Raw genomic sequence first — 24,622 nt, 5'->3', positions numbered from 1 at the left:
TGGATACATTAGGCAGGGATAAATGGAGAGTAACAAAGTGGGGAGTGGGTCTCGGTGAGTTACTCTTCAGAGGATTGGTGTGGACTTGTTGGGCCAAAGGGTCTATTCCCACACTGTAGGGATTCTATGATTCTCTCTGGAAAATTGACAGTCAAAGTATGGGGAAATTTGGCCCAATATTTCAAAATTAACTGATACTAGCACACAAATGCTTAATTTTTTTTGCATGTTTATAAAATAAAAGTTGTTTGTCTGCTTTTGATTTTGCTTCTGTTGATAACCCTCACCCTGATTCAGTTTTAATCTGATTCAGTTATGCTAATACAGACTTTTTCCAATATAACGTCCTCACAATACAAAATTATTCTCAATCAAAGCAGAAATTTACCCTTGCTCACTTGTGCTGTATAACGGCCACTGATTTAAACATTTGCAAAAATGTATTCATGGAGAGAAATTTTGCTTAACTAGCAAAATAATTCATTCAACATAATGATGAAAATGTTTGACCTTTTACTTTCACCAATTTCTATGCAGAACGTAAAATATTTTTTGTATGAAACATGTCATGTTAACACTCTGTTTACCCTCATTAATATGCCACAATGTCTTGGACACCTTTGTTATTGGAGTAAAATACATTGCATTACTGAGAAGGCATGTCTGAAATTAACTAGTCAGGTATACAATTTTGCTATCTTTTTCTAAGTATGGAATCAAATCAAGCTATTGTCATTTTTTGTTTAATATTGACACATGAAACATTGTTTCATTAAAATGTTACATATGAAATAGGGAACATATATTGTTTCCAACATTGCAAAATTTACTATAATGACATTTGCCAATTGATTTCCTCTTCTATAGCCTACATGTCCCATGCTGAAGGTTTGCATATTAACTAGATGAATTAACGTTAGCTGCACTTGCAGTTGACAACCTCGCTGGCCACACCTAATGTTTCAGAGGTTTCTGAGCAGGCATTTAGCATCTTACTGGAGTGGTTCTGGTACTTTCCAGTGCCACTTCAGCCAAGCTTCAGCTTGGCTGCTACCACTGGGTACGTTGGCCGATGCATTGCAGATTTATCAGTCAAACAGCAGTTCCCTCCCTTCCTGCAGTCCCTTGGCTCGGCTGCGGTACAGCTAGCACATTTTGCTGTAGGTCTCAGCAACCCACAAAACCCTTTCACCTGTGGTTGACCTGAAGGAGATCCAATATTTCTGTCACAAGTACCACCGCACGACCACCCAGAGCTCCAGGTCTGGTGCTTGGCATTTTAGAATTTTCCATTCCTCCTTCTTGGTCAGTGCAATGGTGCAGTTTCTAAGAATTTTGACCTTGCCACCCCCAGGGGCACTTTGGCTTGGAACTCAGACATTGAAGCTGACAAATGTTCCCACCAGAATATGACAAATAGTGAAACAACAACAAAAACTGCTGGAAAAGCTCAGTAGGCCCATCAGGATTTGTCCCCAGAAAGGTCTGGGAAATTGTCACATGACCTGAAACATTAAGTCTGATTTGTCTCCATAAATGCTGCCAGACCATCCGAGTTTTTCCAGCTGTTTATGTTGCTGTTTCTGACTTACAACATGGACATTTTTATGATAAATAGTGAAACTGAAATGCTTTTTTAAAATGCAATAACACAGACTTCCAAGATACCAGCTTCCTACATTGACAACATTGTCTTTGTTGTTACGTCACATTGATATCATTGATTAGTTTCTCTGTATATCACTGCCATGATCACACCAGTCTCAAGATTTGCTCCATCTAGGGAATCTGAAGTCTCTAATTTTGCGAATGCCCCTCCATTGGCCTGCCTCACATTTTGCATATCTTTATCCTTTAATGTGCTTTAATTGTTAATAGATACAGATTTTATATTGATTAGTGTTACCCATTATGCACTAAATAGAAAATACCATTCTTCTTATCTAATTATTCTAACCAACTTTGTATTTGCATTTCATGTATGTTTTAATTAAATTGAATTTTTGAGAATTAAAATATAAAACAAGATATAATTGCAATGGAATGTACTTGCCTGATTACTGCATATCTCTAATCCACTGTGAAACTGATGAACTGTGGTAAAGCGTTTCCATAGTGACTCTGTTTATGGCAATTTTGAAAATGGATACTGGTCATCCATTACCGTTCTCTATGAAGTGGTTATATTGTCAAGTTATATTTAAATTTTCAAGTCCTACAATGGTGTTAATGGGATTTACAACATGGCAGTACTATGAAAAGAATTATATTAGGGTTGTATCTGGCCTCAGGATGGAAAAATGTTTGTATTTTCTTCTCATACTCATATACCTATCTGTCTGTGCAGGAACATATGGATTAGGAGCAAAAGTAGTCAATTCAATCTCTGTACCATTCAGTAAAATCAAGGCTGCTCTGTTTGTGTTTAAAATTCCACATTTCTATCTACCTTGGTAATCATCTATTCCTTTACTTAACAGAAATGTATCTGTTTCCTCCTTAAAACATTCAGTGAGCCTGCCTCCACAGCTTTCTGGAGCAGACAGTTTCAAAGTCACACATTCAATGTGGAGAAAACAAATTTTACTCATCTCTGTCCAAAAAAGACAACTTCTTATCTTAGAACTGTTCCCACAAGCTGTGGACTTGCTGACAAGATAAGACATCATTTTCACATCCATTTTGTCAAAACCATTCAGGTAGCCATTGAGGTTCTTCGTTAGGTTAAACCACATTCTTTTAAACTCCAGCAAAGGCAAATACAGTCTCTTCAACCTTTTCTCATAAGACAGCCAGTTCATTCCAGGACAAAGCTCATTTGAACCTCCTCCAATGCGTCCTTCTTTAAATATGATTTGGAGGTACTTGTGTTGGACTGGGGTGGATAAAGTTAAAAATCACACACCAGGTTATAGTCCAACAGGTTGGACTATAACCTGGTGTTGTGTGAGTTTTAACCTTCTTTAAATAAGCAGACTTAAACTGCGTGCAGTATTTGAAATGTGGTCTCATGCCTTGTGTAACTGAAGTATAATGATTCTTACATTTAAATTCTATTCCTCTCATAATGAGGAATGGCATTCTATTATTATTATTATTAATTACTTGCTATACCTGCATACTAATGATTTGTGACTCATGCACTGGAACAATTAGATCCCTTTACAGCTTGGAATTCTGTAGTCATTCTCCCTTTAAGTAATACTATTTTTAAAACGTTCTTCCTGAAAGAGTGAACAATTTCATATTGTCCAACATTATAATGACAGATATTTTCCCCACTTTCACAACCTATATCAACCTGCAATTTCCTTATATCGTCTTTGCAACATACTTTCCTACCTATCTTTGTGTCATCTGCAAATGGAGCTGCCACACCTTCACTCCCCTCAACTAAATCATTGATACACATTATAAAAAGCTGAAGCCCAGCGCAGATCCCTACAGGATTCAACTTGTCTCATCCTGCCAATCAGAAAATGACCCATTTATGCATACTTGCAGTATTCACCCAGCCAGCCAGCTAATATTCGCAGCATGCTAATATGTTGCTCCCATACAGTGTGTTTTTAATTTATAGATAACCTTTTATGTGTACCTTGTCAAATGCCTTCAAGAAATCCAAGTACAGTATATTAACTAATTCCCCTTTATTTATAGTGCGCATTATTCACTGAGAAAATTCCAATAAATTAGTTAAACATGATCTCTCTTTCACAAAACTATACTGACTCTTCCTGATTATCTTGAATATTTTCAAATGCCCAACAATAACTCCTAATAGCCATCCCCATGATAGATATTCAAACTAACTAGCTGATTGCTTCCTGTTTTATGCCTCCATCCCTTCTTGAAAGAAATGGTCATTATTGTCATTTCCCAGTCTGATGGAACTTTTTCAGAATTTAATAAATTTTAGAAAATTAACAGCAATATATCTAGTAACTCATTAGCCACCTCTTACAGTTTCTAAGATTTAGTCTATCAAGACCCAAGGATTTGTCAACTACATCTCAAGAGGGTTTATTTATCTCAAGAGGGTTGGAATATAAAAGCACCGTTGTGCTACTGAGACTTTATAAAGCTCTGGTTAGACCCCGTTTGGAGTACTGTGTCCAGTTTTGGTCCCCATACCTCAGGAAGGACATACTGGCACTGAACGTGTCCAGCGGAGATTCGCACGGATGATCCCTGGAATGGTTGGTCTAACATACGAGGAACGGCTGAGGATCCTGGGATTGTATTCATTGGAGTTTCAAAGATTAAGGGGAGATTTAATAGAAGCTTACAAGATAATACATGGCTTGGAAAGGGTGGACGCTAGGAAATTGTTTCCATTAGGCAAGGAGACTAGGACCCGTGAACACAGCCTTAGAATTAGAGGGGGTCAAGTCAGAACAGAAATGCGGAGACATTTCTTCAGCCAGAGAGTGGTGGGCCTGTAGAATTCATTGCCGCAGAGTGCAGTGGAGGCCGGGATGCTGAATGTCTTCAAGACAGAGATTGATAGATCCTTGATGTCACAAGGAATTAAGGGCTACGGGGAGAAGGCCAGATGCTGGCAGGTGGACTAGATCGGGTTGGGATATCTGGTCAGTATGGACCGAAGGGTCTGTTTCCATGCTGTACATCTCTATGACTCTATGACTCTATAAGGGGAGTTGAAATGCCCATCAGCCATGATTGAATGGCGGAGTTAACTCGATGAGCCGAATGGCCTTACTTCCACTCCTATGTCTTATGGTCTTATGGTCTTTCATCTCATTCTGTTTACTTAGTACCATTTCCCATGCGATTTAAACAATATCAAGTTCCTCTCTTCTTTCCATCTCCTGATTTAGAAGTATTAATGTTTTGAATCTTCTACTGCGGACTGAAACAAAATAGTTGATCTTTGCATAGGACATCTTATATCTATTAATTTCCCATTATGACACTCCAGATAACTAACACTGCATTTATTCTTTTTCTTTTCAGGTACCTCTAGAAGCTCTGACTATCTATTTTGATATTTCTGTCCAGCTTCTTCTCAGAATTTAATTTTTGTCTCCTGATTAGATTTTTAATCATTCTCTGTCATTTTTAAATTCAGACCAATCATCAGATCTGCCATTGATCTTTGTGCACTTATTATACTTTCCTTAAGATTGATGCTCTTTTCAACTTTCTTTTAGTTAACAACGGATGGTGGACCCTCCCCTTGGCATATTTATTCATGGCCCAATTAACCTTATTCTGAAATATCTCCTAAAACATCTGCCACTGATTCTGATTTGATCTATCTCCTAGCCTAGTTTCCTAGTCAACCAGAAAGTGCAGCTTTCATGCCCATATTGTTGTCCTTATTTTATGTTTGAAATACTTGCCTTACATACATCTTCCCCCTTTCAAATCACTCATATTGTGGTTGCTGCTGCCTAGTTGTTTTGTTTCACGGAGTCATTAACTAATACTGTCTGATTGCAGAATATCAAATCTGTCTTGTATCAGCTCTATACCATGTCTTGTTTAACTTACCCAAGCTTGATCCCTCACGTCTCAGAATTCAATAAAATTCTAGAAGAAAATTCTAGCCTAATGGCAATCATATAAATCAGTTGGATAAATAATGTCCTTCAGGGATTAAAGTCTATCATTTTCACCTGGTCTAATTTACAAGTGATTCCAGACCACAGCAATGTAATTGACTACAAACTGCCCCTGAGCAATTAGATTTGAGCAATAAATACTGGCCTGAGATTTTAGAGAAGGTTTGTTGGGAAGGTTGTGGATCAGGTTGTACGTTTTCTGGCTGAGCTGGTAGATTTGTTCTCAGATGTTTTATCACTGGTATCCATGCACACAGACGAACAGGGACATCAGTTCGACTGGGACAAAAAATCCATCTTGGGACTGGCCAGACAAAGGCATGCATGGGAATTCCTAGAGAGCTGGCATTCAAACTGGAACTCCATCAACATATAGATTTGGACCCCATTTACAAACTCTCAGAAACAGAACCAGAAATGATACCACAACAAGTCAAGACACACAAATAGCAAGTGGGACAGAACACCAGTGCTTCACTAAAGGCTCACTGATGATGTTACCAAGCAGGGTGATGAAACATTTGAGAACTAACCCACCCAGCCCAGCAAGCAAGCTTACAACCAGATACTGGCCTGGTCAGTGATGCTCACATCCCATGAACAAATTTTTTTAAATTACTTAAACAATATCAGTATTCGGTTAAACATATCTCTCTCTCCCTATCCTGCACTATGTTAACACACAACGAGGGTGATCATTATCTTTAAGAGAGGTAAGTGTACCAACCTGCATCCTCAGGGAAATAATGCATCAAAACTTCAATTCCCCTTCTTGATCTTGTTCGGTGTAATGGATATAAAAAGGTAATCTATAAACTAGGCTGAATTTCCACATACTCTATTGTATAACACAGTCACAAAGGTGGGCCACAGGCAGTTTGAACGATTGAATGGAGTCTGGTTAGTATTCTGTCCAAAACTCCTTATGAAGACATAGAAGTCTTACCAACCTCTTTCTAGTAATAGTCAATATGCCTAAAATTAATATAACCTGCTTGCAGTTGAATATAATAAGTTACATCACATTATATAAATCATGAGCCTCTCCTGTTTAGACTTGTATGTGGTGCATCCTTCACCACAGACTATTAGAAAAAGCCTAGACAAGCGTAGAAGAAAGAATTGGAGGCATCACTCGGTCCCAAGCACAAATTGATTGGATCAAGCGTTTCGATTATTGTAATCAATCTTGCAACATTGTTTTCATGCAACAGATCATAGAAAGCTCATAAATGAAGGATGTGATTAAACTTGTATACATATGTTCAAAGTTCAGTTCCTATTGTATTCAGTACTGAAAGCAGAATCATTGGTCCTTTGTAATTTTGGGATGCAAGTTATAAGGCCACAATATATTACTATGACCTGTGTTTTCATTATAAACCAAGGCAATACACAGGGAGAAAGAGAGAGAGAGAGAGAGAGAGATACAGAAAAACAGTGGTCAGGAAGGAGACATTCCTTGTCCTTTTCATCCAAACAGCAATATTGGTGACACACCAAAAAAAGAAATCCATCATTTTTTGTTAACTCCTTTGACTTCAACTCCTATATCTGTTCCACTTGGTCTATGAATACAAACTGATGGCATGATTTAAAAACAGCTGAATATGGCGAGCTGTGCATCATAAACATATCTGTAGCATTACCGGAAAGATAAGCAGGAATCCAAGCCTCATGTTCTGTTTAGAATTTATTGCCCAATTATTATTGACAAGATTAATGTGGTAAAATCTTATTGCGCCCGTAAAACTTGACATCAGATCTTAAATAAATGTTTATTTGATTTAGTTAAGCCTTAAGAGTGCCAAATGTGTGATTTTCCAACATTTCTCAAAGGTGAATGTTGGAAAATGGTGCCTACTAAGAGGTTGAATCTGTGTGTCAAAGTTTCCAATTGATATCTGCTGTTGAGAGGTGATCACAAAATCAAGCCAAATTTCTGTTTTGGTTTAATCAGAAGTACATTCCTCAGATCATAAATGCATACAATACAGAATGATATTATTCATTTTATTGTGCCAGGGCTTCCTCTTTGAATTCGTCCCATGTCCTTGCTGTTTACAAGTAGAGTTGCATTACTTTCTCTATTTAATGCAGGGATCCAATTCCCTTTTGAAAGTTACTAGCACTGTTTCTGGCAATACGTTTCAAGTTAAAGTAAATTCACACGTATAACATTGATTCTCATCTCCCTGACACTTTTGCCAATTATTTGAAATCTGTGTCCTTGATAGCTACTGGAAATATTTTCACCCCATGTTCTCTGTCTGAATACCTTGTAATTTTGAATAGTTGTATTAAAATTCCTTCAGCTTTAAGGAGAAAAATTATGGCTTCTTTGGTCAATCACATAATTAAAAATCCAGAACTGTCACACCATTTCCACATACACTCTCTGCTTCCTCTCCAAGATCTTTTCAAAAGTGAAGTGCCCAAAATTGGACAAAATAAGCTGCATTTTACTAAAAATCAGTGAAGTGTTAATTTTGACGAGTGGCATGTAGGATTTCTCTCTGTGAGCCCTAGTAAAATTTCTCAAAATATTTTCAAAACTTAGCTTATTAGCTATGCACCATGGTACTCTACTCATTACAGGCTGCAGTGCTCACCATTTCCAGGACCTATGAGGATCCCTGGAGCTGTGCTATCTTAAATGCCTAGTTGTGCATCCGATCAAATACTGGTGACCTGGAGTTGGTCTTAATGAGCACATAGCGAAAGGGGAAGCAAAAATCAACACTTCGCAGGGCTGATATGTGGCACAGCTGACAGTTCATTGCAAATACAAATGCACATTCATAAACCTATAATTATTTAAGAACAAAGCCACATTGCTTATCATCCTTAGCATCATGACATTTCAGCACACTGTCTAAGGGTGTTACTCTTTCTGTCAAGTGCTTGTCGGAGACCAACGTCTTCTTATTGTTCAAGATGGGAGCATCACACAGTGGACAGCCTTCAAACAATTCAGAATATTTATTTCTGTTTGTTAACAGCAAAAACAAATGAACTGAGGTTGTATTTGCCTCAGAACAGAAATGGACTGCTTGCCTTTTGTGCAACAACAAATTTACAGTCAATGTGTGATCACTGCATCCAGTGGAACTGATTGTGAATTTAGTCTTGCCTGGCTTGTTGTGCTTGGGCTGTTTCACTGCATTATGGAGAAGATGATGTTCCTCTTGCTCAATGTCCTCATCTTTCTTGTCAAAAGACTGCTGTTATTACCCCAGCTGTTCAGAGTCCACAACAATCCCTGGACTATATGGCAAGAATGTCCCCAAGCATTGGAACCTCACCATTGTCAGGCATATCATGTGCTGTATAATAGCACAGGTCAAAGAATGGGTTCAATTACATCCAGAATCTGCCTCAGTCCAGAGATTGGGGAACAGAATAATCTGTCATGGTCCTGCGTTCCAGCAAGGCATCCAGTATTTGAAATGAAGAGTTCTCAAGGATATAGGCATCCAGGGTATGTGGCGCAAACCGCTAAAATTATTTTATCATTGACGACACACTGACCACACAGTGAAGAAGGTGTTTGGTATGCTTGCCTTTATTGGTCAGTGCATTAATTAGAAGAGTTGGGAGGTCATGTTGCATCTGTACAGGACATTGGTTCGCCTACTTCTGGAATATTGTGTTCAATTCTGGTCTCCCTCCAGTAGGAAACATGTTGTGAAATTTAAAAGGATGCAGAAAAGATTTACAAGGCTGTTGCCAGGTTTGGAGGGTTTGAGCTATAGGGAGAGGCTGAGTAGACTGTGACCTTATAAGATCATGAAGAGCATGGATAAGATAAATAGACAAGTATTTTCCCTGGTGTGACGGAGTCCAAAACTAGAGAGCACAGGTTTAGGGTGAGAGGGGAAAGATATAAAAGGGACCTAAAGGGCGACCTTTTCGCACAGAAGGAGGTGCGTGTATGGAATGAACTGCCAGAGAAAGTGGTGGAAGCTGGTAACATTATAACATTTAATATGCATCTGGATGGGTACATGAATAGGAAGGGTTTAGAGGGAATCAGGCCAAATGCTGGCAAATGGGACAAGACTTATATGGGATATCTGGTTCTTGGATGAGTTGGACCTAAAGGTCTGTTTCCATGCTGTACATCTCTAGGAGTCTATGACTTGTACATTGATGCAATTGAGCACTTTACGATCAGTGAACTCAGCTGCATTATAATATGAAATTCTCAGTGCAACATTGGGACAGTCTAATCCATCCTACACTTAGGGGAAGACAGCAATGATGCCAAAGCTTCAGCTACAGCACTAACCTTGTCAAGTTTTATGAGATAAAGTGGTCTGATTTGGCAAAAATTGCCTTGATAAGAGCTTTAATAATTGGTGTATTGAGGATTGAAAGATCCCAGATGGATGCCAAGTGGATTCTTGGAAGCAGCCAGTTGCATGAAACACAACACAGCTGTCACCTTGATGGCCACCAGGATTGGATGCCTACCCATCCCTTCAGGTTACACGTCCCACACCAACAGTTGGCATAATTCTGTGATAATTTCCTGAGACATTCTTAGTCTACAGTGACACTGGATCTTTCTTATATGGAGGAAATGGCATTGAAGATCATAGACTTTGGGTAGCTGCTGAATATTGAGGGGAGTCCAAATATGAAACCTTCATTTGGAGGTAGTTCATCATCTCCTGGAGATTGCTGCTGATCTTGGGCTTGCTGGCACATCTAGTGATCCTCCATTTCTCTGTGCCTTCATTACATCACAAGAACAGCAGTAATAAATCCTACTGTGACTGGATGCAATGGTCATAGTACCAATGAACCAGTGTGTGGAATATCAGAAACAGAATAGGTCTGTAGTAATGTGAGGAGTCAGCACTCACATCACACACAAATGATATATTAGTGTAGTCTTCCATGCAATGGGAAATGACACTGACAAGCAGTGCCATGGAACATCTCTAGATGGGCATTTGATATAGGCAGTTTACTCCAATTAATGCAGCACAAGTCATGCTCTGCCAAGACAGGAGAAAATTGAAAGTGTTGTATGATTACTGATACTGATAGCTACAACCCATTCTTCCTTTTCCACATTACTCAAGAAGGTAATAATGCAGATTAGAGCATGTTGGCAAATATTTGGAGTTCAAGGCAAGAGGAAATCAGCTGTTCACCCTTGTGCAGTCTATCACATCTTTAGATTAGATTAGATTTACAGTGTGGAAACAGGCCCTTCGGCCCAACAAGTCCACACCGACCCGCCGAAGCGAAACCCACCCATACCCCTACATTTACCCCCTACCTAACACTACGGACAATTTAGCATGGCCAATTCACCTGACCCGCACATCTTTGGACTGTGGGAGGAAACCGGAGTACCCGGAGGAAACCCACGCTGACACGGGGAGAACGTGCAAACTCCACACAGTCAGTCGCCTGAGTCGGGAATTGACCTTTGTCCTTGTGAATTGTAGCTGGACACTACATGCATTTAAAGTGCAGGATTACATACATTGGTCTCGAAGCAGAAGTAGGTTATTCGATGATTTGAGTTTGCGCCACTCTTCAATGAGACATGGCTGATCTGATAGTCCTCAGTTAGAATTTCTTATCTTTTCCCTATAATGCTTGATTGTATTTTTGATTTAAAAAAATCTGTCTCACTTAGCCTTAATAATCCAGCTTCTACAGGCCTTTTGCAAAACTTTGTTCTGAGATACTGCCCTCTGGTCTGAGGCTATCCTACAAGGAGAAACAAAAACCATCCCGTCAATTCCACAAAGAATCTTGTATGATTCAATCAGCTTGCCTCTCATTCTTCAACGTTCCAATGGATCCAGACCAATCTACTCCACCTCTTTTAAGACAATCCATCCATACCCAGTGCTGGCCTATTGAATCTTTTCTAGGCTGCTCTCTCATGCCAGTACATTTTCCTTAAAATAATAAGATCAAAACTGTTCAAGGTATTACAACTGTGATCTAGCCTTGAACAGTTTTAACAAAGTCTCCCTATTTTTATGCTCCATTTCCTTTGAAATAAAGGTCAACATTCTATTTGCCTTCCTTTCCTAATACCATCTGAACTTGAATGCGAGCTTTATTTGATTCATGCACGAGGACCTCAGAAACCCTCTGTTCTATCCATTTTTGCATTCTCTCTCCAATGATAAGTTAAGGGTGGATTCCAATATCAGTCCAGGAGTTTAAATGTGGTTGTTTGGTTTTCTGGGGTGGATGGAGTCAGGGGTGTATACATCTACAGTTCAGGCAGTAGGCCACAGTGAAGCTAGTTGGTTTAGTGCAACTGACCCAGGGGGTTTCTTTTTACTTCATTCATGGGAATGAGGGTATTGCAGGCTAGGTCAGCATTTGTTGCCCAACTGTAATTGCCCAGAGGGCAGTTAAAAGTCAACCTCATTGCAGTGGGTCTGGAGTCACATGTAGGGCTATGCCAGGTAAGGATGGCAGTTTCTTTCCCTCAAAAAACATTTGTGAAGCAGATGAATTTTTTACAGGAATTGATAATGGATTCATGGTCATCATTAGGATCTTAATTCCAGATGCTCGTTGACTTCAAAGTTCACCATTTGCCATGGCAGGATTCAAATCCAAGTCCCCAGGATAGTAGATGCATCACTGGATTAACAGTCCAGCCATAATACCATTAGACCATTGCCTCCACAAGAGTTGTGGTCAGTCAGTTGCGGAGCTGCACACAGATCAGTCAGGAGTCCAGGTACACATCAATTGGTAAGATCAATCTATCAGGCACATGCTCTGGTTTCCTTGTCAAGTTTTATCGATGTCTTACTTATGTCAGAAATGTGGTAAGATGAGAGTCTGAATATTAATAAAGTGAGTTGTGGTGTTAACAAGGTGTTTAGCATGTAATAAGGAGCATTGATTGGCATCTCATCAACGTTGAGCAAGCATCTCACCACATCATTTGTGGAAAGCATAAAAGGTGGAATATTCTGATCTCAATGAAGTGATGGGCCCTGCCCCCGCACTGGTTGCCTAATTTTGCCACACACCTCATCATAATCCACTTTGCTCAGACCCCGTTAAGATATCGACCTACATTTATTGCAGTCTTTTGTTTACAATCTCCCACATGGAAAGCCTGTAGTATTTTGATTGGATTTGATGACTAAATGTTGAAGTGAGGATCTTCTCAAGCAAACAGTTCCCCAGTTTGTGAGAATTCTTGTAGATGAATCGCCAGAAACTTTGGCCTCAAGAAATATTTTACAGAAATGGGTTAAATACTTTCCTGCTTGAAGTGTGCATGACTGAATTTTGAGACAAGACGTTGTCTGAAACTCAAATGCAAAAGACCACATGATTTGCAATCACCATTGTACCAGGTTGTGTGTTCAACTTGTAGATGCATTACCTAAAAGTTTATAATATAATAATCCTATATTGAGCATGGCAGTCTATTTTTTTCTATTGCTTATGATGAGGAGCTGCTGGTGTTGGACTGGAGTGGGCAAAGTTAAAAATCACACAACACCAGGTTTTAATTCAACAGGTTTATTTGGAAGTACCAGCTTTCGGACCATTGTTCCTTCATCAGGGTTAAAAATCATACAACACCAGAAGATAGTCCAACAGGTTTATTTTTCTTTCAAGAAGTTTTGGGATTTACATATTAATGAACCCAAATCTGCAACACATTCTAAAAGAGGAAAGACTTAATAGTAATCTGGGTTTGTTCAGTACATCGTTTCAGTTGCATGACATTGTAATCTTGTGTTTTATAAATCCTGTGTCTTATGGCCCTGCTCCACAGCTACCTGGTGAAGGAAAAGCTCTCCAAAAGCTAATGCTTCCAAATAAACCTGTTAGACTATAACCTGGTGTTATGTGATTTTTAACACTGTTGCTTGTGTTAATGTTCTCTCTTCAATTGGAAACATTAGTTAGGTGAGCTATAATTATTATATGTTGTTACACTTTATTTCACCTTTCTTTTGGGTGACGCTGAATATTTGAGTACATTTGGGGTTAACTTGGAACAATTGTCCATAATTTTGTAACTGTTTTGCTGAATTGTGGAAATCTTCATTGTGTTGATTCCTTTGTGGTGCATTTCACACTTCACAGGTTAGCATGTTCGTCTTTATGTTTGGAATCACTTTTTAGTATTCAATTCCCCAGTTCACTACACTTCGTATTCATTCATACAACATTTCAACATTGAAGTGAAGGAGATTAAATAGTGTGCACATTTTATTACATTCATTTCAGGTTGGCTACAGAAAGCTTGAAATTGGTATTCTTGATAGGATTAGGTCTGGTTGAATGTGTTTCGAGTAGGTTTCTCACATGACCTCCCTTCCCACTGCTCTACCACATGCTCTTATAGAGATGATGTGACGGCTGCATCCTTGTGATAACAATTGTGAAATGAATAGACTCTTTACTGATTAGATGAACCTTGGCTGTCAAACAGGCCTCTTTCTCTCATTCCAATATCTCTGTTTTCAGAGGAGTACACACTGAAAACCTATATAATCTGACACCACATTCAGGCAGACCTACAGCTTAGAGCGGACTGAGAATGACACTGCCAGTGACAGCAAAGGTGACTGTGGCAATTCTTCCCATCAGAGTCCTTCCAGGTTTGAGCAGGTGACATCTCTTATCATCATACCCACTTTGACACCTAATACTTTGGAATGGACGTGACTCATGTGCCTTATGGTCAAATAGGAAATACATTTGGCTTTCTGACCAGAGAAAAGCAGGGAAGGGCAGTTGTGTTTTGTCGCTGACACCAATCACACAAAGTGAATTTGAAGTGATAAAACTATATACCAACAATATCTGAGACTCTAGTTAATATACCTGTTATCTAGGATTAGGTTGTACTGAGAGCTAACCCAGTAAGCTAGGATGCTATTATATGCAAATCTTGTTTAACTTGTTGGCATTTTATAACTAAAGGCTTTATGGAACGTGCCATGTGTTCCACCATGTCAATGGTCGTGGGTAATGTGATTTTGAAATAAAATGTTCAATTTCTCACTATTCATATGTTGTTCTGAAAGGTTTGCTGAAACAACTTCTTGTGTTCCTCAAGTTGGCTGAAGACGAATCTCAATGGGTAGAATCTTTCCAGCCCGTGAACAAATTAACATTGGCAAGCAAGTTGAGAAAATTGCGTGTGATGGCAGCAATGAGATTGATGATGACAAGAACAAAAAGTCCCATTTTCCAGCCAAGTATTGAATGGTGAAATGAGATTCTCACTACTGTTTGGTGAGAGACCAGTTTGCATGCATGAACATATTATTACTGAATGGAGCCTAATCAATATGCAGTTTACCATTATCTCATCCTCAGGATAGAAACTAGATGGTAACAATTCCTGACATGAAAGGAGGAGCAGTCACTTAACTTCAGCTCACTGACTCATCACCAAATGTTAGATTTTTTTTATGTGCACAGCCAGACACATTCTTAAGTCTACCAGCAGCAGTAAAACGTCTTCCAATATGCTTTATTTCCTGGTCTCCTTGAAGCCTGAGATAACTACAGGATTCATTATCTTTGATTACAGACACCCACTGATTGCGGTGGCTTTAAAAATCAAGCAGACTCTTCTCTCTGCCAACCACTAAGAACTCTGTCACTCACTGATTTTGTCAGAAAGCCTTTAACCAGTTATAAACAAAACTTTCTCTGTCTGCTCCCTCTACGCAAAGTTAAATGCATTAACCTTGCATTTAGATAGAAATATTAATTGGTTCACCTTAACCTCAACTCTTACAAGTTAAATATAAATAGGTTGAAAGTTTATACAACAATACATTCAACAGTATTGGTACAGTCATTGAGCTGCAGTAGACTGTCAATGCCTGCCTGTGTGTACACTCAGAGGCTGAGACACAATCTATAATCGGCGCATTCACTGAGGCTTATGAGAGACTGGGCCTCAGCTCCCCAGGAACACACCATGAATATTGGAGAATAAGCATCCCCGAAAGCACTAACCACTTTGAGCATCACTGAATGGAACCCATGGAGGCAAGGCACAAGCAGTGGAATGAGCACACAGAATCCAGAGAGTCTCTCCTCTCAAACACCACCTACCCCACCTGCGGCAGAGCTTGCAGCACCTGGATTGGAGTATTGAGCCACCACAGGGAGGAAACAAGTCATCCTCAATCCTGAGGGACTGTCAAAGAAAGAAGCTGCCGCCCAAGAAAACTGCTCACCTCAGTAAAGTCAATATCCGAAGCGGCAAGATCAGTACAAGGTCACTGCCTTTTTGAAAGATTGATTGCTCTTTTGGTATTCTTTTATATTATAGTTTTGTCTGTTTTATTCAACTTGAAAGCAATTAATTTCACCATCAGCATGTTATAATGTCAAATAAAATTCTGGACACAACCTGGATAGAATGAGAATAGGCCCTGTAGGATTGAGCAAAATCCCCATATTCTGAAATACTGGACCAAAATCCTGGACTTCTCAAATAACTTTTAAAAGTGAAAGATCAAGGCAGGCAGCTGGGCTCAGGAGAATGACACAGACACAAAGATAATTGCTTGGAACCATTGGTCTGCCTGAAGGTCCAATTCACACATTCTCTCCAAAAGAACAATCAACCAGGCCTGAACCCCATCCAACCTAGATTGAACGGAGCCTTGGCAGATCAATGTCAATCATTATTCATGCACAGAGATACCGGATATTGCACTTCACCAAAATACGTTCACACCTACTCTTAACTATCAGGAAGCCAAGTGACCGCAAAGGGAACACTAGAAGTATAATGGCAACGCAGATTTGAGAGAAGTAACATGACACACAGACTGTATAACTGCTAGCCCTGATCTAGGAGAGAGAGAAAGCCTTTTCCAATTGCAGAAACAGTTTCCCCACAGGCTCCAGCCCCAACAAACAGCTTCAGAACCAAGATCCACAGAGGTCGAACATAGCAGCTGAATTGAGAAGATGAGCCAAGAGCATCATCGCAACAAAGGACATCTGAGAGGGGACAAGCCAACCAAGTGCTATCTGAACAAGAGTTTCCAAATATCATCCTGTTCCAAGCCAAGAGAACTGATGGCAAAAACCTCAGCAGGTGGATGCACTTTAAAACTGTATTTTCCAGAGTGGTGAGCTGAAACTCTCAAGAGCCGAAAATTTCCAACCTATCTAGCAGGGAGGGGAAGGTGGGTGCTGAAAGTACAAGGACCCCAACGGTAGGAAGCCTGATTAAAGTGTCTATGATTAAAACTGCTGTTTAGCTTCTAGTAGTGTTTTAACCTCTGTTTAATTTGCTGGTGTATCTAATTCTGAAAATGTGTTGCTGGAAAAGCGCAGCAGGTCAGGCACCTTCCTGAAGAAGGGCTCATGCCCGAAACGTCGATTCTCCTGCTCTTTGGATGCTGCCTGACCTGCTGCGCTTTTCCAGCAACACATTTTCATCTCTGATCTCCAGCATCTGCAGTCCTCACTTTCTCCTAGTGTATCTAATTACTGTCCTCTGTATAATTGTGGCAATTTCACTGTTTTATCGATTTGTCTTTTTATTTCTTTTATTATACTGACGTTTTTGTAGTTAAATAAACAGAGAGATTCTTTTGCCTTGAAACACCAGTCTACTGCCTTCTTCATTTCACATTCCCTAAATAAGTCCATTGTCAGAACCAAGGATCTGGAGGTGATTCAAACCAACTAAAAATCGGCAAATTAGTGATCGCAAACCACAAAACCCTCCAGTCCAAACCTCTGTAGAAATGGGCAACATCACGATAGGATGTGATTATGAACAGTTAGGCCAGGAGTTCTTTATGTTGTCATCAGCCCGAACGAGAAAAGATAAATTTGTTTCATCAGGACCTTAAAATTGTGCTTTTACATTTGACTTCCATGTCCTATTATACTTGAGCTTCAATGTATCATTTTTTGGGGAAAAAATGCCAAATAGCAAGATCTGAGATTTTAGAAGTATTGAGCGTGGTATATGTAACTTACATTCTGATACATGCCAGCAAAGACATGTTATTGCTGATTTGGTGTTATCATCAGTTTAGCAAATAAAATCTTCATGATGGTAATATCATTGCCAATTTCATGCATGTACTGAACTTAGAGTGGAAAGCAATCTGTATTTTTTTCCTAAATAATCTCCATTAACGATCATTAAAAGCAAGCTGTTGTACTCAACAGTGCTATCAGGCAGATGTGATTTGACTCTGCATTGATCAAAACAGCAGCAGAAATGTAGTTTAGGAATTCAGGGAACAGATGTACACTCTTTATTATTCTGCCAGTATGAGGGTTCAGTGAATAGCTGAAGATATTGAGCAGAAAGGTCAAAGGTCATGCCGAGTAAGCTGATCTCAACCAGGGGACTAAATGGCAGAACTTTCAGGGAAAACTGGTCAGAGCTCCCACTTCTGACAATTGTCTAACAACTTCAAACACAATCAATCATAGGAAAATGACAGGGCAGAAAAAGACTAGCATACTCACGATGACTGGTCCATTGTAATGAGACCAGTCTTGTTTTGCATCCCAATGCTCCCCTTTCTCCCTGCCACCAGAGAGGCACAAATATTGTTTGGGTTTGGATATCTGGAGGGAAGACTGGAAATTGGATCTTGGAGTTTTTGTCTTTGCTGTGCCATATGAACAAGAACTAATGATCATTTTTGTTAAATCAGCGGGACCACTTCTGGGTTGTTTTAGAAAATCTGGTAGCATGTGTTCAGATTTTAATTTGATGTTTTGATTTATATAGGCATAATGGTGCTGAGATTATCCACACATTACAAAAGGCTTAAAATGTCCTTCACAACTAAGTGGGGTTTTGGAGTAGTCATAATGACTAATGCTAGATAACAGACAGAATTGTGTTCAATTGACATATATGCAGTATAGCTACATTCGATGAACAAATGTTATGAAGTGTGATCTTCATATATAGCGTAAGTAGCAACAGCTGGTAACATTTGATACTGACATTTTAATAGACAACACATGTTTACAAGGTTCTTTCACTTGTGCTCAGTGAAAAGATATCTTGCTAGCGAGTTTGGAGAAGATTTGTAGCATAGGTTGAGGTTTTGGATGTAAGTTTGCTCACTGAGCTGGAAGGTTCATTTTCAGAAATCTTTTTACTTGCTTGAATTAAACCATAACTCGTTGTAAACATTCCTTATCAAAATAGTTGGAAACCTCTCCACTTCTTCCTTGAAAAAGAGGCCTCTACAGTCTCCATTCAACACCCTTCACTGCCTTCCTGAACTGGTTCTCACTTTGAATACCTTCTCCTTTAATCTATCTCGTTTTCTTCAGGTCAACAGCGCAGCCATGGGTACCCACATGGGTCCCACTATGCCTATCTCTTAGTGGGGTATGTGGAACATTCCTTGTTCCAGTCCTACTCAGGGTCCCATCCATGACCTGCCACAGTACATCAATGAAGATGTCAGTGCTGCTGCCTGCTCTCATTGAAAAATTTAATTGCTTCTAATTTCTATCCTTCTCTCACAACCAGCTGGTCTGTCTCTGACCATTCCTGTCCTTCCTTGACTTGACTTTTTCCATTTCTAAAGATAAGCTGGCCACCAATATCCATTAGAAAGCCATTGACTTCCATTGTTATCTGGACTGCACCTCCTCACAAACTCACGGTGGGGGGGGGGGGGGGGGCGGGGGGGGGGGGGGGGGGGGGTGGCGGTGACACAGTGGTTAGCACTGCTGCCTCACAGCTCCAGAGACGTGGGTTCAATTCCCACCTCAGGCGACTCTGTGTGTGGAGTTTGCACATTCTCTCTGTGTCTGTGTGTGTTTCCTTCGGGTGCTCCGGTTTCATCCCACAGCCAAAAATGTGCAGGTTAGGTGAATTGGCCATGCTAAATTGCCTGTAGTGTTAGGTGAAGGGATAAATGTAGGAGAATGGATCTGGGTGGGTTACGCTTCAGTGGGTCGGTGTTAACTTGTTGGACCGAAGGGTCTGTTTCCACACTGTAAATAATCTAATCTGACAACCTGCTTCCTGCAAGAATTCCAACCTATTCTCTCCTGTATCTTTTCTGAAGATGCCACCTACCAGCAGACTGCGTCTAACATAGTTTTCTTTTCCCTTAATTGAGGATTCCTCTCATTATAAAGTGAAGATGAAGATAGGTAGGATAGTGAAGAAGGTAGGTAAAAACAATGACTGCAGATGTTGGAAACCAGATTTTGGGTTAGTGGTGCTGGAAGAGCACAGCAGTTCAGGCAGCATCCAAGGAGCAGTAAAATCGACTTTTCGGACAAAAGCCCTTCATTAAGAATAAAGGCAGAGAGCCCGAAGGGTGGAGAGATAAGCTAGAGGAGGGTGGGGGTGGAGAGAAAGTAGCATAGAGTACAATAGATGAGTGGGGGAGGGGATGAAGGTGATAAGTCAAGGAGGAGGGTGGAGTGTATAGGTGGAAAAGAAGATAGGCAGGTAGGACAAGTCATAGAGACAGTGCTAAACTGGACGTTTGGAACAAGGGTGAGGTGGGGGAAGGGCCAGAATATTTAGTACAGAAGTTGGGAGGTCATTGTACAGGACATTGGTTAAGTCATTCTTGAAATATTGTGTCCAATTCTGGTCTCCTTCCTATCAGAAAGATGTTGTGAATCTTGAAAGAGTTCAGCAAATACTCACAAGGATGTTGCCAAGGTTGGAGAATTTGAGCTATAGGGAGAGGTTGAATAGGCTAGGGCTGTTTTCCTTGGAGCATCGGAGGCTGAGGAGTGACTTTATAGAGATTTATAAAATCATGGGGGGCATGGATAGGATAAATAGACAAAGTCTTTTCCCTGGGGTTGTTAAAGCTCGCTTGGCTTTCCGACTAATAACGAGAGAACAAGAAAATGATATTAAAATATTAAACATCCTTTATAGATTGCTTCTCACCACATGACAGGGAGCCCAGCAATTCCGAGTGTATGCTTATACACTATGCAGTGCTGCAGGTGCTCTCCGGTGTGCTTACACAAACCAAGGCATTTTATACCTATTTTTAAAAAAGAGGTGTTCCCTGCAGTTTCGTGTGCAACTGCCCCCAATTCAGTTACTGCTGGGACATGTTGGGACCAGACTTTTGTCACGTGCCCTCATTATCTTGTTGTTCACAGTAGTTTCTTTGTTTTCTTAGTTTACACTTGGCCATGTCCAAGCTAACCACACCCTGCCCTGACACCATCTTGTTTAACATGTCAGTTTCAAGCAAGCTAAAATGTATCCTAAAATGTACCATTCTTACAGGGTGGGGTGTCCAGAACTAGAGGGCATAGGTTTGGAGTAAGAGGGGAAAGATATAAAAGAGACCTAAGGGTTAACTTTTTCACGCAGAGGGTGGTAGGTTTATGGAATGAGCTGTCAGAGGAAGTGGTGGAGGCTGATACAATTGTAACTTTTAAGAGGCATTTGGATGGGTATATGAATAGGAAGTGTTTGGAGGGATATGGACCGGGTGCTGGCAAGTGGGACTAGATTGGGTTGGGATAGCTGGTCAGCATGGACCGAAGGGTGACTATATTTTCTATTTTTGACAGGGCCTTCAGCCATTTCCAACTTCTCTCCTGCACTTCCACCCTCATCCCTGCCCCTCCTTCACAAAACAATGATAGAGTTCCATTTGTCCTTACCTACCACCCCAATTTTTTTCTGAAATTGAAGCATTATCCTGCACCATTTTTGCCACCTTGAGCTGGATGCCTTTACTAAGTATACCTTCCCTCCTCTTCACTGTCCGCATTCCCTCTGTGACACTCAGGTCCATCCCGACATAGCTCCTGAAATTCCTTACTTCCCCCGCGCCATCTTCTCATACATTCACAGAAGATGTAACACTTACCCATCCACCTCCTCCCTTCTCGCTATCCAAACCACATGTTCCAGGTGAAACAATCTAGTCCACTGTATTCACTGCTCACAATATGGTTTCCTTTACATTAGCAAGACCAAATGTAGGCTAGCTGATTGCTTTGAGGAATACATTTGCTCTATGCATAAGAGTTAACCTCAACTTCCAGTTGCTTGCCATTTTAATAAAGCACCTTGTTCTCCTGTTGGTATTTCTGTGTTGGGCCAGTTGCAAAGTCAATGCCATTACCTTTCTCTTGGTACCAGTAGCATAGGTTGGCAGAGGGATGAAGTCCTGAAAGCAGAATTCCAAGTGTTAGAAAGAAAATTAAAAAGTAGGGCCTCGGAAGCAATCATCTTTGAATTAATCAGAGCACCAGATTCTAGTGAACATAAGACTATGGAATAATGCTGTAAAACGGAATGCATCAGGATTCTGAGGTATTGGGATCAGCTCTCTGGCAGTGGGGCTCTGTACAAACTGGACGGGTTACATCATAACAAGACTGGGACTAGGAAGATTTGCTGGTGCTGTTGCAGTTGGTTTAAACTAGATTATCAGGGGAATGGGAACTTGAGGGGCAACTTGAATAGGAAGGAAGTTAAGCTAATAACAAGGAGAAAAGCTTCAAGGGAAATTAGATGACAGGAGAAAGAAAGCTGAGCCTTGGGTATGCCGCAATTGCAAAATGATGTTAAAAGACAAACTCAAGAACAGTCTATCCAACTGCATGCAGCATTTGTTACAGGATAACTGATCTAAAAACACTAATGTAGGAAAATTGATGCAACATACTTGTCATTATGTTGTGATTGGAATATGGTCAGCCAGCTATACCTCCTAGAATATGGGTTCCCTGATAGGGCTCTTATGAGTATGAGGGGTTCTGTTCACTCCAGGAACTGCCTGTCAGCTAACTGGGCTATTGTCATGTACAATGCACATATAATTAAAGGGTGACTTGGTGATGGGATACTGGCCTTCATGGAATTATTTCACATATCTGTATAGCAATCAGGATGAAGAACTGAATACCGTGGAACCTCAATTATCCAGCATTCAATTATCCAAATTTCGGATTATCCAGACAAGATTGCAAGGTCCCGATGCTTGGCTAAACTGTGTTGTCCAGCATTCGATTGTCCGAATATTCCATTATCCGAACAAAACACTCCCCGCCCGTGTCATTCGGATCATCAAGGTTCCTCTGTGTCAGTAGGGAGGATATCTGATTGGAAGAACAACATATGGAATCTGTTTAAGTAGAACTAAGAATAAATAATACCTTAAGTGACTCTGTCAAATTTTGCTTTATAATGCTCCTGTGAAGCACACTTATTTTCATACAGAAAACATTATCTGCTTTGAGCCTCCTGTAGTTTTGCGCATAGAAGAAAATATGGATGCTGGTTTATCAGTCATACCTATGGAAGTCTATCTTGTTTCTCCCTTCTAATATAATGGAAGATTCCTCACAAATATTTGAGCCTTCCTGCCCAATGTAATTCTCGGCATTTGCTTCATTAATCTACAACAGCCAGGCACACAAACAGGGAATGTTCCCTTTTGGATTTGATGGATTATGGAGGAAGGGAAACAAATATTTAGCCCTACACACAACACAAGACCTCTTGCTGCCAAAACATTAATTGCATCAATTTGTCAGTGGATGGACAGTGGAATGGGTGTTAACCATTTTCCTTTATTCTTTCATAGGAATTTGGAGTTGTTGCTTGGATCACTTGTTGTTGCCCATCTTTAATTGCCCTTGAGAAGATGATTGTGACCCCCCTGCCGACCTTGAATCACTCCAGTACATCTGGTACATGTATACACCCCAGATGGAAAACAATGCTTAAAAAGGTGGCTCATCACCATCTTCCCACTATAATAATGCATAGGCAATCAACGTTGGTCAAGCCAGTGATGGTCCAAACCAATTAAATAATAACAAAAACATCCTGAAGCAATTGAAATCCTATCAGTGAGGATACCAGTTAAATATACATGTTCAACATATAATATTTGTATGTACAACCATCCAAGGTCCAGAATGTCAGGACAGCATGATGATTTGGTTTGATTTGATTTGATGTATTATTTTCAAGTCTACCAAGATACAGCGAAAAGTACCATTTTGTGTGTTAACCAAACAGAACATTACTTCCATAAGTAGATCAAGGTATTAAAACAGAATGTACAATGTAGTGTAAAGAATGAAAAGTCAATGACATAGCAGATGCTGATGAAAATCTCAACCACAATATTTTTAAATTTTTAATCTCTTTAGAGAGTTCTGAGGTTTCTGGAATCAGTTAGATTAGACAAAGCTGTGCCCTGGTCCACACCTAAAATATTGCCTGGTTTCAGCTTGTGCCAAATCCATTAGTGCTGTAGAGGACAGACAGTACTGGGTACAAGTCCATTTAGTTCGCTAAAGGACATACAGTACTGGGTACAATTCCTAGGCCACCTGCAAATCACCATAGATATCTTTCCCATCCATTCTCCACCCTCTCTCAACAAAGCTGGAATTCACTGGTCTTTACTCCGTACGATGAATTCCCAGTGAAACTTGGCTACTACTTTGTATGCTCATGCAAAGGAAATATTTAAGACCTCAAATGAAAATTTGGCCATATTGATTTTTCTTGTCCTGAACAGTAAAACACAATGGAATGTATTAATTGCTAATTTAAGGCATCCATAGCATTATGGAAGGTCACTGCTGCAGAAAGGTGACCTTTTCTACTACTATCTTGAAGCAAAGTTCTAAAAGGACTGCTTTCCCTGCAAGGCTACTTCTATCAGTCAATGCATCATAAGAACATCTTAGAGTACGAATGCTGATGGAATTTTTTATTTCATTAGGTCTTTGAACTAATGAAAGCTTCCTAAATTTCAAGGTTATTAAATGTAAAAACTTATCATCAAAGATAATTATTACCTTATAAATGTGAGAATTAAATACGCTTTACAAAGACAAATACTTCAAATGCTTCATTCGTTTAGCGACTCAATTCTTAATTTACAAGTTGCATTACTTCTGAACTGCAGACAACACATCCTGCCTCATACTTTAATATTTGAAATGTTAATTAATATTTACTATGCAGTCAGTGATATTGAAATTGGTTTTGGCAGAGTTAATGTCAGGCTTGCTGAATGTGTGGG

The sequence above is a fragment of the Hemiscyllium ocellatum genome, chromosome 8 (assembly GCF_020745735.1).
Source record: "Hemiscyllium ocellatum isolate sHemOce1 chromosome 8, sHemOce1.pat.X.cur, whole genome shotgun sequence".
NCBI classification, from domain to species: domain Eukaryota; kingdom Metazoa; phylum Chordata; class Chondrichthyes; order Orectolobiformes; family Hemiscylliidae; genus Hemiscyllium; species Hemiscyllium ocellatum.
This window is presented reverse-complemented; position numbering follows the sequence as displayed.